Raw genomic sequence first — 17,034 nt, 5'->3', positions numbered from 1 at the left:
GTCTAGTTATAGCCAATAGAGGGAAATACATATATTTCTATGTCTTTCATATAATGTATTACAGCTAGAAATAAGCTTAATCGACATCTTAATTTAAAAAGAATAAAGTACACAGTTTGAGAGAATGTGAAAATCCATTTTTTATTTGTTTACACCAGATGAAAGTTCTCCACTCACGTAGATGTTGCTATCATTTAAATAAGCACATTTCATTTCTAGTCACCTTAATGATTAAATTCTTTCTCATATTGAGATGAAGTATTCTTTGCCTACATTCAATTTAACTCAATCTTCTGAAGTTACACAGGATAAGCCTAATCTTTCAACTAAATGCTAGTTTATCAAGTATCAGAGACAGCTATCAAAAATAGCTATCAAAGGCTCTTAAATTGTGTCTTTTCCAGTCTAAGCACATTATTTTTAAATATATCACTGTTTCCAGACATAACTACCCTAGTGATTCTCCTAGGCCTTCTAAATTTGTGATGCCAGAAATCAGTGATATAGGCCACTTTGATCAGGAAAAAAAAAAGTGGCACAGAATTATATCAATCTTTTCTTTTAATAACATAACTGTAATAAGTGTCTTAAAGTGCAGTATTTATTTTAGTGGTCATATCACATTGTTGATTCTAATGTATTAATTGCTTTTGTAATTAATCACATTTATTAATTGTTTTTGCGATGGTCACCAATAATTTTCATATTACTAAAACCAATGAAACCAATTAGACCATGTCTTATTTGACCCAGTTTATGGGTTGAATTGTACCCCCCCCCAAAGAAAAAGATATGTTGAAATCCTACCCTTAGTAACTGCGAATGTAACCTTATTTGGAAATAGAGTCACTGAAGAGGCAATCAAGTCATGCTGAAGTCATACTGAATTAGGGTGGGTCCTAATCCAAATGACCTTATAAAATGTTCTTTATAAAAAGAAGAAAAAAAAAAAAAAAGAAGAAGAGTCTGGGCAGCCCGGGTGGCTCAGCGGTTTAGCGCCTGCCTTTGGCCCAGGGCCTGGTCCTGGGGACCCAGGATAGAGTCCCACATCCGGCTCCCTGCATGGGGCCTGCTTCTCCCTCTACCTGTGTCTCTGCCTCTCTCTCTCTCTCTCATGAATAAATAAATAAAATCTTAAAGAAAAAGAAGAGTCCAAACACGCGCGCGCACACACACACACACACACACATACACACACACAGAAGACCATTTGATAATGAAGGTAGAGATTAGACTGATGCATCTACAAATTAAGAAACACCAAGAAAAAAAAATAAAAAAAAAAGAAACACCAAGAATCGCCAGAAACACCAGAGCAAAGAAAAAGGCATGGAGCAAATCCTCCTCTAAAGACTAAAGTGTCTTTAGTCTTTACCTGGGGTTTGTACTTGTCTTTGTCTTTACCTGGGGTTTGCACCTTTAGCCTCTACCACTTCTAGATAATAAATTTCTGTATTTTAGCTGTACAGTTTGTGGTAATTTGTTATGGCAGCCATAGGAGAATAATAAAGATTTTGGTACCAGGAAGTGAGGTACTTCTGTAAAAAATACCTAAAAAGGGGGATCCGTGGGTGGCTCAGCGGTTTAGCACCTGCCTTCGGCCCAGGACATGATCCTGGGGTCCCGGGATCGAGTCACATGTCGGGTTCCCTGCATGGAGCCTACTTCTCCCTCTGCCTGTGTCTCTGCCTCTCTCTCTCATGAATAAATAAATAAAATCTTTAAAATAATACCTAAAAAGTATAAAAGTGGCCTTGGAAGACGGAAAATGGGTAAGGCTGGAGGAATTTTGAGGTCCATGGTAGACCAAACCTCGATTGCCTTGAAGACATTGTTAGTGGAAATATGTATTCTAAAGGTTCTTCTGGTGAGGTCTCAGGTGGAAATGGGGGTCATGATTTTGGAAATGCCTTTGGAGAGGCAGCTCTTACTATAAATTGGCAGAAAACTTCACTGAATTGCATCCCGTTGTTGGGGAAAGTAGAGCTTGCAGGTGATAAACCTCGATAGTTAGCTGGGGGAATTTCCAAGCAAAGTGTGGAAGGGGCAACCTGGTTACTCTATGTAGCTTATAGTAAAATATAAGAGGAAAGAAAGCAATTGAGGAAGAAGCTAGAAAGGAAATAGGAACTAAAACTTAAAGATTTGCTATCCAATCGCGAGAAGTGATGGAGCGTGCTCTAAAGAGAACACCAGCGATGTGACTGCATTAACTTTTGCTGGAGAGATTGGACTGTGACTCATGGGTCTCATTAATCACCTCCATGGAAACATTTGAACTGAAAGGGGCAGAGATGGAAAGTGATGAGAGAAGGGTGCTGATCTTCTGGATAAGCAGGAAATGGCCAGTAGGGCTCTTTCGTGTCATTCTCCAAGAAAAGGAAGGAATGACTCCAAGGATAGCTGAGAATCCAGGGGAGGTTCTGCAGGACCTGCCTACATCTTGATTTTGGACTTCTAGCTCCCAGAACTGTGACCCCCAAAAATTGTATAAAACCACCCAATTTGTGGTAATTTTTTATAGCATTCCCAAGAAACTAATACCACCTTTCAGCAGCTTTCGACAGTGCTTAATACCATCACAAAAATCTCCTTCACAGTAACTTCTGGTCGCCCAAGGCTTTAACTGGTCTCTCTACACCTATTATTGTCCACTTCTGTCTTACAGCGAGGATGTTCCTTTCATTAATCATCTAGCATTTGTGCTAGTTATTCTGGTCACATAATACTTCTGTGTGGCTGTCTTTAAAGAGAGAATTCAAAAAATAAAATAAAATAAAATAAAAAAATAAAGAGAGAATTCAAATTGCATCCTGTGGTTCCTCCATTCTCTAGAACCTCCAGAGATATTCATGGACAGGGAATAAAGGGTGAGAATGGGGGATCATGTATCAGAGATTTTTATAAGCTTGACCTACAAGTGCTGCGCATGTGTCACCTCACATCCCATGGAACAGAATCTAGGGCCGCCATCCCACCCAGCTACAATAAAGACTGGAAAATAAAATCTAATCAATCATATGGGATGGAGGAAGATGATAAGGATTTTGTGATACTTAGAGGAGTCCGTTCTATAGTCCACTCTATTTTTCATTAAACGTAGAGTTTATTTCTTCTCACACACTTAAAACACTCTTTGCTTCCCCATGTGTGACAATATAAGGTATTTCTAGTCATAGTCAATATGCAACTCAAAGTTCAGAAAACTCAGATTCAGTTATGGATTTTTCAAGTATAGGAAACTGCTCATGAAAAAGACAAATTATTTCCATCCCTAACCACACAGTCATTATTATACACAGAAGTGGGACACCGTAACATCAGTAATAGCTCCGATGTGCAAGGAAAAGGATGGGAGACGTCCTGATGATCAGACCTTATTAAGACCTCTTACTCGAAGTGTAAGGAAAAATTTAATTAGATAATGATTATTCTATCTGGGAAGAAGCTTTTCCATTGTTTTCTAGTCTATTTTTTGGAAGATTCTTTCTTGTCCATCCTTTACAGTTGCATCACCAGCATGTGTTGGGAAAACAGCTTTCTGAGGTCTGAAGAGACTTTGCATATTGTTCCTTAATGGTAAAAATGCAGCTTTTCAATTAATAACTTAATACTTGAACAACGTTTTTAAGTGCAGTCTCATGATTTCTTTGGCAATGTAATTCTCTCAAACACTTAGCTGATCTCTAATCCATTTCTTTCTACTCATATCCACATCCTAATAGCTACATCTCATTTTCCTAGACATAATTCCCAAGTCTGATCCCCATGCCTTTATCAATTGACCCCTTCTCTTAGATTAGTGCTGGCTATCCTAAAGATGCCTGAGACAATCACTTTGTTGCAAATGTAGAACTTTCACTATGATATTTGCTATTTGGTTTGGTCAATTTGTTCAATGAGAAGTCTTACTGGACTTTTATCCTTGATGACTTTTCTAGCCCTTTCCTTCATAACCAGAGTCCTAAAACAATTAGTGTTTTTGTTTGTTTGTTTGTTTGTTTTGTATAGCACTCAAAGGCCCATCATTTCTAAATTTTCTCCATTCACTTTCATCTATCTCTGAAATCAATCAGCTAATTCTTGAATGAATTTACCTCTTCTTGGTAAGCTCTTTGTCAGTGTGGCAACTAGTATTCAGCACACACTATAATTTTAAAGCCTTCAAACTGCTTTCCAAAGACTATAGACAGAGTGAGCATATTATTCTGCTATCATAATTATGTGCCTCTGTCACCATATATTTCTTCACAGAATAGCAAAATCCTCTATCCTTCAGTCAGCTATATTTAATTTCCCTTTGTCTTACCTTATATGACTAAGCCAATGTACACCTCCTAAATTTTATTTTATTTTTATAGCACTTTACCCACCATCTTTTACACACCAAATACTGTATCAATCAGGATTCAGTTAAGAAAATAGCAATGACTTTAATATAGGGATTTATGTAATTAAATATCAATGAAAACTATACATAAATCAAAAGTGTACTAGATTTTAGGGCATAGGGAAATTGCCAGAAGCACAGGAAACTGCCAGCAATGATTATAATTACCCTCAACATCAAAGTGGAATGGAAGTCCACAAAGCCACTATGAAATCTCACCTCTGACAAAACCCATTTGTCAAGCAGAAGGAAAAATAATAATAATTTCTGTTTCTCCTCTACCTTTCAAAACTTATACAATTGCTACTCAGTTGTAGATCTGATCCAGATCCTTAAGGTAGGAATTCTGGGAAATATAATGCTCACATGCCCAGCCCCTGAAATAAAGGAGAAGATGCTAGAGGAAAATGGTGCTAAACTGCCAACAGTCTGCATTTTAGCTGTCAATGCATTCCAAAGTCTTAAACCTGAGTTCAAGATCCTCTGAGAGCTGACTCTTTCATTTTCTTACACGCACTGTTTCTCAATTGCTAAGCCTCAGCCATTCTGGATTTCTGATCTGAAACTTGCCCAACTCTTCCTCAAAAATAGATTTTGCATTTTTTTTCTGGAATAGTCTCTCATTCAATGTCCCATTACTCTAGTAACTTCAACTCATTCTTCAAATCACACATTAAGGGGCACTTGGGTGGCTCAGTGGTTGAATGTCTGCCTTTGGCTCAGGTTGTGATCCCAAGGTCCTGGGGATCGTGGGATCGAGTCCCACATCAGGCTCCCTGCAAAGAGTCTGCTTCTCCCTCTGCCTGTGTCTCCGTCTCTTTCTGTGTGTCTCTCATGAATAAATAAAATCTTTTTTAAAAAAATCTCACATTAAATATTACTCCTCATCATTTTTCTGAATCCTTAATATAGCCTAAATCACATCATTACATGTTTCTATTATACCATGTTCTTTATACTTCTTAATTCTTAATGTATATCACATTTGATAAATCATTTTTGTTTCCTCCCACTATATTTTAATCTCCATAATGCTATGGACTACATTTATCTTGTTTACTACTATTTCCCCATAAATGTCTTCTTGTATGTTAACTAAATTTATTTCAAATTTACTTTGCTGTACCTTACATAACAATATTGTAAAAAGATTCTTAAATAGTTAGCTTAAATACATTATTACATTCCTTTCATATTTCAAAGGGAGAAATTAAAGTTAATATGATGTGATTTTTGAGTGATTATTGGTCTTTAAAAAATCAACTAAGAAACAATTATATGAAAACTAAATGCATTATATTTTGGTAGATATCTTAGCAAAGGAATGGACAATTTGGTCAGATTAAATGGTATTTATTGAATATGTACCATGGAAGGTATCTCTACTCATTGTTTTTTTTTTTTTATATTTTATTTATTTATTCATGAGAGACAAAGAGAGAGAGAACCCAAAACACAGGTAGAGGGTAAAGCAGGGATCACGCCCTGAGCCAAAGGCAGACACTCAACCACTGAGCCACCCAGGTGTCCCTCTACTCAATGTACAAAAGGCAAAGATAAGAAAAAAATCTTTCCTCAATGGAAGCAGGGTACACATAAGAAAAATTCACAAATAACTGCAATATTGAGCAATCTCATTAATTTTCATTATATCCCACTACCATTTAATGGATTTTGTAAGAATTTATCAAATGCATTAAACTGGGATCTACATGTTTTGTATAAACTGTCTTTTTTTGTGGACAAGACAGGCTTTTTATTCGTTTGGTTCACTGGGTTTTTTGTTGCTGTTGTTGTTTTTTGGCTGTAAATTAGATAAGCAAAGAGAGGGGTCTATCTTTAATTAACAAAACAAATATTAGTAATTCAGGACCTCTAAATTGACAGTGGCACAGTTCTTGCCAAAAGTTCATTTGAGACATCTGATATTTGAAAGAGGCTGTCTTTTGGACAGGTTAATTATCTGTTCCTCCAGATTTGCAAACTCAATCTCTTTTAAGTCAGATTTTCAGGATGCAGCATACGTGGACTTCATTATCTCAGCATCCCATAGAAAGGTCTTCATTGGATTACTTCTAATGTGAATGTCCATGTTTTCATAAAAATGTGTGAAGACATCTTCCATTATCCTCATGTCCCTAAACATAAGAAACCACATGTTAAAGTCTTCCTTCAATTTTGAGCCAAGAAAATGTTTGTGTTTGAAGACAACCTTGGGAGAACCACATTTTTCTTTTTTTGCTTTGGCTGCCAAGATGAACAGACATAAATTCAGTGTTTATCTACAGTGATTGACTCATCACAGGTGTCTGATAATAGCAATTCTTCTCTTCCCTTAAAGTGCTTTTTTTTCTTGGCAAGCCCAGGAAAGAATGTCTAAAAGAATTGCTTTATACAGTATAAAAGCTACATTTCTTTAAAAAAACAACAAAACAAAACAGAAGCACCAAGTATAAATACTAAGTACTAAATAATCAATAAACATGATAATTATATAATCATGTTACCCAATGCATAATTCATTAATTATCAGTAAAAGTTCACCTTTTTTATAACACAAAGGCAGTTACTTCATTTTATATATTCCTTAAAATCCATATGAAATAATGCTCTGAATAAACTTTTTTGTCCATAAGGAAAATTAATTGAATCATTCAAATTTCTTCATCTATACATCTATTAAAATGTAAATTTTGAACTTATGTACTAGTTAGTATTTTTGATATTGTTTATAATATGAATATTTTTTATTCTAGAGAGATAAAATATAAAAAATGCTTATTCTAATAGAAATTATTAAACCTCACCATTATATTTATTAAAAAGACTAAAATTTCTCAGAACAAAGAATTATGAATCAAATGTTAAATGAAGGATAACATTATTATAATAATGGCTCTGAAGTAAATATATATAACATTTGAGAGATTAACATGTAAGATTACAGTCTTATAAAACAATAACTTTACAGTTCCAGGCATAGACCAATCTGTAGAGCTGTGTAGGGCTTTGGTCACCCATAAAAAACTCATAATAATTCATTTTGATCCTCATAAGAACTTTATTTTTATATTGCAAGAGCTATTAGAATATTTAAAAATGATTTTTAAATAATATGAGGATATATAGAATCCATAATTTCAAATTAGTAAGTCTAAAAACAGCAAAGCATACTTATTAGAGTGTTGTATTGGTATAAAATATCAGACCATATAATACTGATTATAATTTTTGGAAAAAGGTTAGTATAGAATATAAGGCAACATTTATGAAACTTTTTATTTAGTGTTTTATTTGTTGTTTTGGGATAACAGCACAGACTGTGACAAGCTAGTATAAGAAATCATTTTCTGGTCTTCTCGAAATAGTAGAGCAAACAAGAGAAAAGTTTTCTTAATGTGTTCTATTCATCTGAATGCCTATGCAGTTTTAGTCATCTTGTTAATTCACAATCATATAAGGATTGTATGTCTTGCTAATTGAAGAAAAAGAAAAGACTCATGAAGCATAGCCCCAAGCATTATGAGAATGAGAATATCCCTTTAGCCAAATCCAAATACCTAGCATTCCTCTCACTTTTGAGTTAGACCTTATTGATGTAAATTTATTCCATATACAGTTTAACACTGGAAAGCCTGGGTCTTCCCAAATGAAATGTAGAATGACCAAACAAACACTGTTCGTTCAGAAGTTCTATACAGCTTAGTTTCTAGTATGATCCATATTATATATTTTTCCTAACCAGGGAGGTAGCAGCAGGAAAGAGAGATATTATACAAACTTGAATTTAAAAATGCAAGAGTATGGGACCTCTGGGTGGCTCAGTTGGTTAAGTGTCTGCCTTTGGCTCAGGCATGATCCCAGGGTCCGGAGATTGGGCCCCCTGTGGAGATCCCTGCTCAGTGGGGAGTCTGCTTCTCCCTCTGCATCTGCTTGCTACTCCCTTTGCTTTTGCTCTCTCTCTGTGTCAAATAAATAAATAAAATCTTAAAAAAAAGTAAATAAATAAATAAAATAAAATAAAAATGCAAGAGTAGATATAGTAATATTAACTAAACTGCAGAGCATAGAAAATCACTAGAGACCCCCCCCCCCCACAAAAAAAAGACTTCAGAATGATAAAAGGGTCCATACACCAAGAAAGTTTATGGACAAAACAAGAGAATTATAAAATACGGGAAACAATAACTGATAAAACTGAAAGGAGAAACAGACAAATCCACAATTACAGTTTGAGTACACCAACACCTCTTTCTTGAATGGTAGAATAATTGGGAAAAAATCATCAAGGGTATAAATGAAACTCAACATCTTCAACCAACAGTACCTAATTGACATTTATAGAAAACTCCATCCAGCAACAGAGGAAATACATGTGTCAATTTTCCCAAGAAAAATAAAAAAAAATATTTGAACTGAATCAAAATGAAAATACAGCACATTAGAATCCATGGACATACTAAAATAATGCTGAAAATGAAATGAATAACATCAAATGCATACATTAAAAAAGAATAAATTTCCAAATCAATCATTTTACTTTCCATCTCAAGAACATTAAAAAAAAAAAAAAACAGTGAAATGAACTCCGCAAGTAGAAGAAATAATAAAGATAAGAACACAACATCAATGAGATTAAAAATTAAAAATAGAGAAAGCTCAATGAAAGAAAGATCAATAGAACTGACAAAACTCTGGAAAGACAAAGAACAAAAGAAGGCACAGATCATAACTATAAGAAATGGAACAGAGGATATTACTACAGATATACAGATATCAAAATGATAATATGATAATAAAGAAATACTATGAGTAATTAAACACAACATTTTGAGAACTTATGTTAAATAAAAAAATTCTTAAAAGAATACAATTACCACAACTCACAAAAAGTGAAATAGATGGTTTAAATACTCCTCTAACTATCAAGAAAATTAATTTATAATTTTAAAACTCCTCAGAAACAAAATTTCCAGGCCAAGATGCTTTTACTGAAGAATTCTACCAAAAATGTAAAGAAGAATATCAATTCTACACAATATCTTCCAAAAAGTAAGAAGACATGATTCCTAATTCACTATATGAATCTAGTATTAGCCTGATAACACCAAAACCAATGATAGAATAAAAAAATACAGAGCAATGTCTGTCATAAATACAAGAAAAATTTGGAAAAATACATTCTCAAAGAGAATTCAGCAATATATTAAAAAGAAATACACACCATAACCAAGTGGGATTTATTTCAAAATGTCAGTATGGCTCAAGATTCCAAATTTAATTAGTGTGATTCATCATAACAACAGGTTAATGAAGAAAAATCTTATTTATATTAATTGACACATAAAATACATTTGATAGAAACTCCCAAAATAGAATTAAGAAGAACTTCTTTATTTTTTTTTAATTTTCATTTATTTATGATAGTCACAGAGAGACAGAGAGAGGCAGAGACATAGGCAGAGGGAGAAGCAGGCTCCATGCACTGGGAGCCCGACGTGGGATTCGATCCCGGGTCTCCAGGATCGCGCCCTGGGCCAAAGGCAGGGGCCAAACCGCTGCACCACCCAGGGATTCCCAAGAAGAACTTCTTTAATGTGATAAAGAACATCTACTGAAAACCTACACCTAATATTTTACTTAATTATGAAAGACTGGATGTTTTCTTCCTATGATTGGGAACAAGGCAGAGATACACTTTCTCACAATTTTTACTCAGTGGAACAGAGTGCTAGAAGTCTTAGTCAATGCAATAGGCTAGAAAATAAAATAAAAACTTACAGATTAGAAAAGAAGAAATAGGGCAGCCTGGGTGGCTCAGCAGTTTAGCACCACCTTCAGCCCAGGGTGATCCTGGAGTCTTGGAATTGAGTCCCAAATCAGGCTCCCTGCATGGAGCCTGCTTCTCCCTCTGCCTGTGTCTCTGCCTCTGTATGTGTGTGTGTGTGTGTGTGTCTCATGAATAAATAAATAAAATCCTTAAAAATAAATAAAAGAAAAGAAGAAATAAACAATTATTTCTATTTGCAGTGGAAATAATTGTCTACATAACAAATCACAAGAAATCTACAAAATCTCTCTTAAGAGTAGTAAGTTCATCAAGGTCGTGACATTGAATGTACAGACATCAAAATTAAAATACACTATCCTTTAAAATCACTTAAAAAAAGAAATACTTTGGTATAAACCAAACATGTACAGGACTTATAAGTTGGAAACTACAGAACTACAGTGAAACAAATAAAGATCTAAGAAATAGAGAGACATATTGTGCTCATGGATTGGAAGCCTCTACATAATAAAGATGTCAGCTGTTTCAAAATTGATATACAGGTTTCACATGATTACTATTACAATCCCAGTGAGGCTTTATATGGAAAGGCAAAGAAACTAAAATAGAAATTTTTAAAAAATACACAACAATGTAGAGTGAACAGTTTATCTAAATTTAAATCTTCTTATATATAGCTGTAGTAAACAAAAGTGTGTAGTATTGTAAGAAGTACAAATACAAGGATCAATGGAATATAATAGAAAATCTAAAATTAGAGAAACAAAACTATTCCCAACTTATTCTTGAGAAAGTTGCAATAGAAAGGTAGTAGAAGAATGATAACAATATCAATAAATGGTGCTTACACCACTTGATCATCCGCAGGCAGAAAGTAAATCAGTAAGGAAAGAGAAAGAAAGAAAAGAAAAAAAGAAAGAAAGAAGAAAGAAAGAAAGAAAAGAAAGAAAGAAAGAAAAGAAAGAAAGAAAGAAAGAAAGAGAAAGAAAGAAAGAAAGAAGAAAGAAACTTCAATGTAAGTCTCTAACATTTAAAACCTAATGTAAAATGGACCACAAAATTAAGTGTGAAACATGAAACAACAACAGCAAAAAATGTAAAACATTAATGGGCTCTAGGGCTAGGTAAAGAGTTCTTAGACTTAACATCAAAACTGAAATCAATAAAAAGGGAAAGGAAAACTTATTGGACTTTTTAAATTTGTCAAATTTGGACTTAATCAAAATTTAAACCATTTTTCTCCAGTTAATACATCATTAAGCTGATACAAATACAAGTTACACACTGGGAGAAAGTATTTTCTAATCAAATATGACAAAGGACTAGTCCTGAAAAATATAAAACACTTCCAAACTCAACAGAAAAAAATGCTATTAGAAAGTGGGGGGAAAAAAGAAAGTGGGGGGAAAAAGACATGAAGAAAGATGTCATTAAAGAGAAAACTAGATGGCAAAAAAAAAAAGCACATGAAAAGATTATCAACATCATTAATATTAAGGAAAGGTAAATAAAAATAACAGTGATATATCACCAGAATGGCTAAAAAAAAGAAGAAATTGTGATGACCCCAATTGCTGAAGAATTTGTGGAGAAATGACCACTCATACAAGATGTAAGATGTATTCAATTGATATGTTCAAAATGCTTAATGAAAGTAACATGCCAAACTAGAATTCCTTTATCCTTCAAAAAATATCACTCAAAAATGAAGAGGAATTCTATTTCTAGGTAAGATGGAATTTGTGGCAGGCTAAGGCTCTAGCTATAAATATCTAGGGGGAAAACGAAACCAGAAAAACAGCAGAGAGCTGCAGGAGCAACTAGGAGTAGTGAAATTTAGATTCCACAGAGAAAAGACATGGGAAGAAGGGAACTGATTTTCTATAACTTGTTTTTCACTGGAAAACTTTGTTGAATTTGGTTGCAGGCACGAGGCTGAGGATTTGATATTGTCCTGATCAAGGAGCCCTGCTGGGGGGACTGAGAAACTAGCAGGACACTTGCCATCATCACAAGCCTACTGAGAGCTGATCTAGGAGACTTGAGGAGCATAATCAAAGGGCTAATTTCCCACTAACATTTTTTGAATTTAGAAATGGGATGAGGTGGAAGGCTTAAAAATAAAACAATACAAATGAACAACAACAGCAGAAACAAAAAAGAAAAGTTAAGATTATTATTATTTATTATAGCAAAGTTTACAGTAGCCTTGCAGTAGGAAGATAGTGACTGGAATTCTGCACCCATTAGAAAAGATACTGTGAGGTCCAAGCTCTCATTTAAAAATCCTATAGGGATTCATCCAAGGCACAGGTAAAAATCAGATGTAGATTGAGTATTACCCTAACAGTAAACTTTCCTCAACTCAGCTCACTGCCCTATCAAACTTGAAACATCTATGAGGGAAGAAAACAACATTTGAATTCTTAACCTCTTTTATACAATGTTGAGAATTCAGTCACTGAACCTGAGGATGAGAAGAAACATTTGGACACAGAGAGAGAGAGAGAGAGAGAGAGAGAGAGAGGGAGAGAATCTGAAAGTACAAAGGCACTGATAAGTTATAGATACTGGAGTTTTCAGATTAACAATTTTAATAATTGTTGTAAGTATGTTTCATACAGTAGAAAGAAACACGGAAAATGATAGGTGAAAATGGAGAAATGCATAAGATATTTCAAATCCATGTGAAGAATCCAACAGAAAAGTCTACAACTGAGAAATGTAGCATCTGAAATTTAAGAACTCACTAGATGAATTCAAAAGATTAGATGTCACAAAAAGCCATGGTAACAAACTGAAAGAGAAGACAATAGGAAAATATCTAAAGTAAAATAAACAGAGCCAAAGTGAATGGAAATAAAGCAAGGAGTCTGTGAGATACATGTGATACAGAGCGAAAAGGTACAATGTAGGTCTAACTGGAGTCCAGAAGGGAAGAGAAGGAATAGTAAGAGAAAAAAAAGAAGAGATGATGGCTAAGAATATTTCAGACTCATGAAAGACGTTTACTCATAGTTCCAGGAAACTCAGAAAACCTTGTAAATGCATTATTTACAATACAAAAACAGCAAAGTTTTTAGGACATATATATTTGTTAAACTGTTGAAAGAAGAAAATCTTGAAAATAGTTCTTTGGAAAAAAAAAAAAAAAGCAACAAGAAAACAAAACAGTGAAAAGACCAGAAACCGGAAGAAAATGGAATGTCTTATTGGCAGCAGTAAAAGTGTGGTTTCTATGTCTATTGAAAATACCCTTCAAAGATGAAAAGGATTGTTCTCAAACAATTCCAAAAGAAATGCCATTTTTACACAGGGCAAATCTGAGATATTTTGTCAGCAAACCTGCAAAAATAAAGTTCTAAGTGGAAAATGCATAAAAAATGGTGTATTGGTGGTACAGAATTATTAAAACCTAATTTATAATCTCTAGAAAATTTGAATGTAAAAATCTCTAATTCTGCAGGTTATGGCCTCTGTGTTAACTGCTGTTGAATGCGGTGTAGACTGCTTGCTTGTTTAGATGGAGAAGTTAAATGAAGAAAGTAAACTCCTCTATTCATAATATAAATATAGAATGAAGATCACATATAAGTCAAATAAATTATGCATAATGAGAGGCAAGAAGTTTATTTACTGAAGCTGCGATTCTTGTAGCTCACAGAGTGTTCTTTTTCTCCATAAAAATCCACTGCTACACGAGAAAAGGGATTGAAATTTTCAAACTATGCCTAGCACAAAATGAGTAAGCAGTAAATATTTCCTGGCGGTGGACTTTAGAGACCGGAATATAATGGTTCCATCAGTGTAGTTCTAATTAATACCGTATTATAAGTTCATCAAACTGAAAATGAATGAAAATGCACAGATATCAAAAGGCATATGGAGGTATCCGAAAGTTTGCCTCAAAAAGTAAATTGAAAACCAACCAGGGCTCAGTCTAGTGGCATTTAGCATTCCTATCACCCATAAGCTGTCTGTGATATAATTATTATCAGCATTTCTCCTGGAAACAGTTAATCCATTACTTAATATGTATTTGGAATTGAGTCAAGAAAAATATCAGATAGAAAGCAGTTATTTGGCGATTTGCAGTCTTTGTAAGTAACTCGTGCTTGTAAACCTGGCTGTCTGATTGCCTTCATTTAATCCGTCGTTTTCATTTTTAAAAAGCCACCAGTTATCTTGAAAAACTAAAATAAAACAAGCCTCTTTTTCAAAGATGGAATATTGTATCTTAGTGTAGAGGTACACAATGCGCTGATGCTGATAACAAAATAGAATCAAGAAAAATTAAAGACATTTAGAGCCTAGCTCTTACAAGATGCATTCTTGTGCCTTGGACTGACTTTATGTGAAGAGGGAACATGGAAGAAACAGCACCATCCGACAGGCAAAGGAAAAATAGAGCAGGAGGGCTGAGCGAGGGAGGAATGTGGAAAGAGGGCGACGGTGCTGGACCAGAGGCAGGGGACACATAAGCTGGCAGGAGAGATCAGGACAAAATGAGCATTTATGGGGGGGGTGGGCTGTGACTGTGGCACCAGTGCACAACCTCAGCTGCTTGTAGATGTTCAAAATTAGGAGAACATGCAAAGTCCCCATCAGGATGGATATGTGAGAGGGGAGAAACAGATTCGCAGGCTTCTAGGCCCACAGTTTTTCTTAAAATTCACTAGATACAAATTACCCCCCCCCCAAAAAAAAAATGTGGGAGGGGAGTCTGAAGTATTCTGCAGAATACAAAAGAAGCATGTAGCCTGGCCATGTTTGCCAGGGCCTCAGAATCGCATTCTTTTACAAATTCTTCCTTCGGTGACACAGTAAGACAGACATGTATGATTTTCCAGAATGTCATCTTCTGAAGGAATCAAGCCTTGTTTCTCACATTATGAAAACCTGCAGTTAAGGATCAGGGTCATTTTTACAAGTTGGGTTAAGTGTACATTTTCCCTCAAGGTCATTATGTGTTTCTTCACTCACTTTCATACACACAAAAGCAATAAGAGAGTCCAAAAGGCAAGAAATGTCTTAGCGGGAGATCAGATTTGGTGCTAGGCAAAGAGAAATTAATGTGTAACCGAGGGCCATGTTACTTCCCTGCTAAAATCCCCTTGGGGGTTTTATTGGTACATTCATAATGGTTATAATGGAAACAAAACACTTGTATTGAGGACTGACTACATGCTAAGAACTCCTCTCGGTGTTGAACATATTCACTCATTTCATTCTCACACTTTGCAAGAGGTATCATCATTGCTTCTGCTTTACAGAGGAGTAAACTGACACATAGAGATGTTAGGTAATTTGTCCAGATTTGCATTTTTAATAAATGGCAGAGCCAGGATCCAGTCCCAGGCTCTGCAGTTCCCAAGAGCGCTGAAGCTTGAACATATAACATCCCTCCTAGGTGCTCCTATTGCGCACCCTTGGCTCATTCCCACTGCCTAAGATAACTGCATCTTTCCCCTTCCTTCTTATTCATCTTCCCATTAGAATGTAACTTGTTGCAGAATATAGCTCTTTACATGTATTTTGTGCATCACTGTATTTCCATCATCAAAATAAGGCTGGGTCCATACTTGGAACTTAATAATTGTTGGCCACAAATAAATGAGGGTGCTTATACTGATCATCTACTCTGTGCTACCTGTAATGTTGGAGCCTTCCTAATTGTCTCAATGAACAATGCTGAAGAAATTAATAAATGAGTGAGAACTCAATTAAGTGGTCAGGTCACTTGCAGATGTGATGTGACGAGAAATGGGCTAAAGCCACAGATTAGAATTCCTGCTGCTTCTTGAGGATGCTTAAAATGTCCACTGTTAGATTTGTGTCTTTAAGTTAAAGAGTGTTTCCAAAGATAGCTCATCTGGGGTAACTGGATTATTATTTTGTTGTTTGAGTTCTTTCTCTCCCCCTCCGTCCCTCTTGTCCCGGTAGCCAGAAAGAGCGTCCACTGGTGTGGAGGTGGCTGTGATACTTGGCTCTTGGCCTGGTTAAAGTGTCCTTGTGTCTAGATGGCAGTGACATCTCACTCCTTAGAACTTTAGAGAAGTTCCATCAATATCTCTGTGCTCCCAAGAAGTCTCGAATACACCAACTCCCATCTAGAACTAACTTTTCTCTTCCCCACTTTCTACCATCCTGCACCCCTTTATTCCTCTTCTCCCTTCTTTTCCTGGGACTTTCCACTCTTCTCTACTAAAAGGATGAACCCCTGATAACAAGAAAAAGGATGAGTCTGGTTTAAGGCTTGGGGATCCATTGTTGGGAAGCAGAGAAGGGAGGTGTTTTACCTCTTGGGGCTGGATGGGGAGGCAGTGGGAAGAGGGTTTCCATTTCCTTTTTTGTATTAGTCTGCAAGGGCTGCTCTAACACAATACCAGAGACAAGGTGTTCTTGTCTCCGTTTCCGGAGGTTGACAGTGCAAGATCGCCATGTCATCCGGTTTGGTTTCTCCTGAGGTCTCTCCCCTTGCTTTGCAGATCGTTGCCTCGTCATGTGTCCTTACATGGTCTTTTGTGTAAGTGTGAAGTGTGTAGTCCTACTTTCTCTTCCTCTCCTTATAAGACACCAGTCCTGTTAGATTAATGATTAATTCACAAGGGTGACATTTAAACTTAATTACAAAAATCAAAGCCCTATCTCCGATATAGTCATACTGGAGGTTAAAGCTTCAGCTAGAAATCTGAGGGGTACACAGAGCAAACCATAACACTTTCCTTGTGGTATCTGAATCCCTCCTAAAACATTTATAAATGCCTGCACCTTACAGGAAGGAGGAGAATTTCAGAGAGCTCTTGGCTCTTGTTAGATGAGGCATAGTCCTCCTACTAATATAACTTTTAAT

General features: G+C 35.5%; 1 long non-coding RNA gene across 1 annotated transcript in view; it reads right to left on the bottom strand.

Annotated features, from left to right (window-relative positions):
* Positions 1-5,915: 5,915 nt before the first annotated feature.
* LOC112641008 (uncharacterized) overlaps positions 5,916-17,034 on the bottom strand; it is an 85,290-nt gene continuing 74,171 nt past the window's right edge. The window contains exon 5 of the long non-coding RNA XR_007411574.1: positions 5,916-6,528. This is a non-coding gene — a long non-coding RNA (uncharacterized LOC112641008). The remainder of the gene's footprint in view (positions 6,529-17,034) is intronic.

The sequence above is a fragment of the Canis lupus genome, chromosome 6, assembly GCF_003254725.2.
Source record: "Canis lupus dingo isolate Sandy chromosome 6, ASM325472v2, whole genome shotgun sequence".
NCBI lineage: Eukaryota > Metazoa > Chordata > Mammalia > Carnivora > Canidae > Canis > Canis lupus.
The sequence above is the reverse complement of the archived record's forward strand: the minus strand, read 5'-3'. Positions and strand labels throughout refer to the sequence as shown.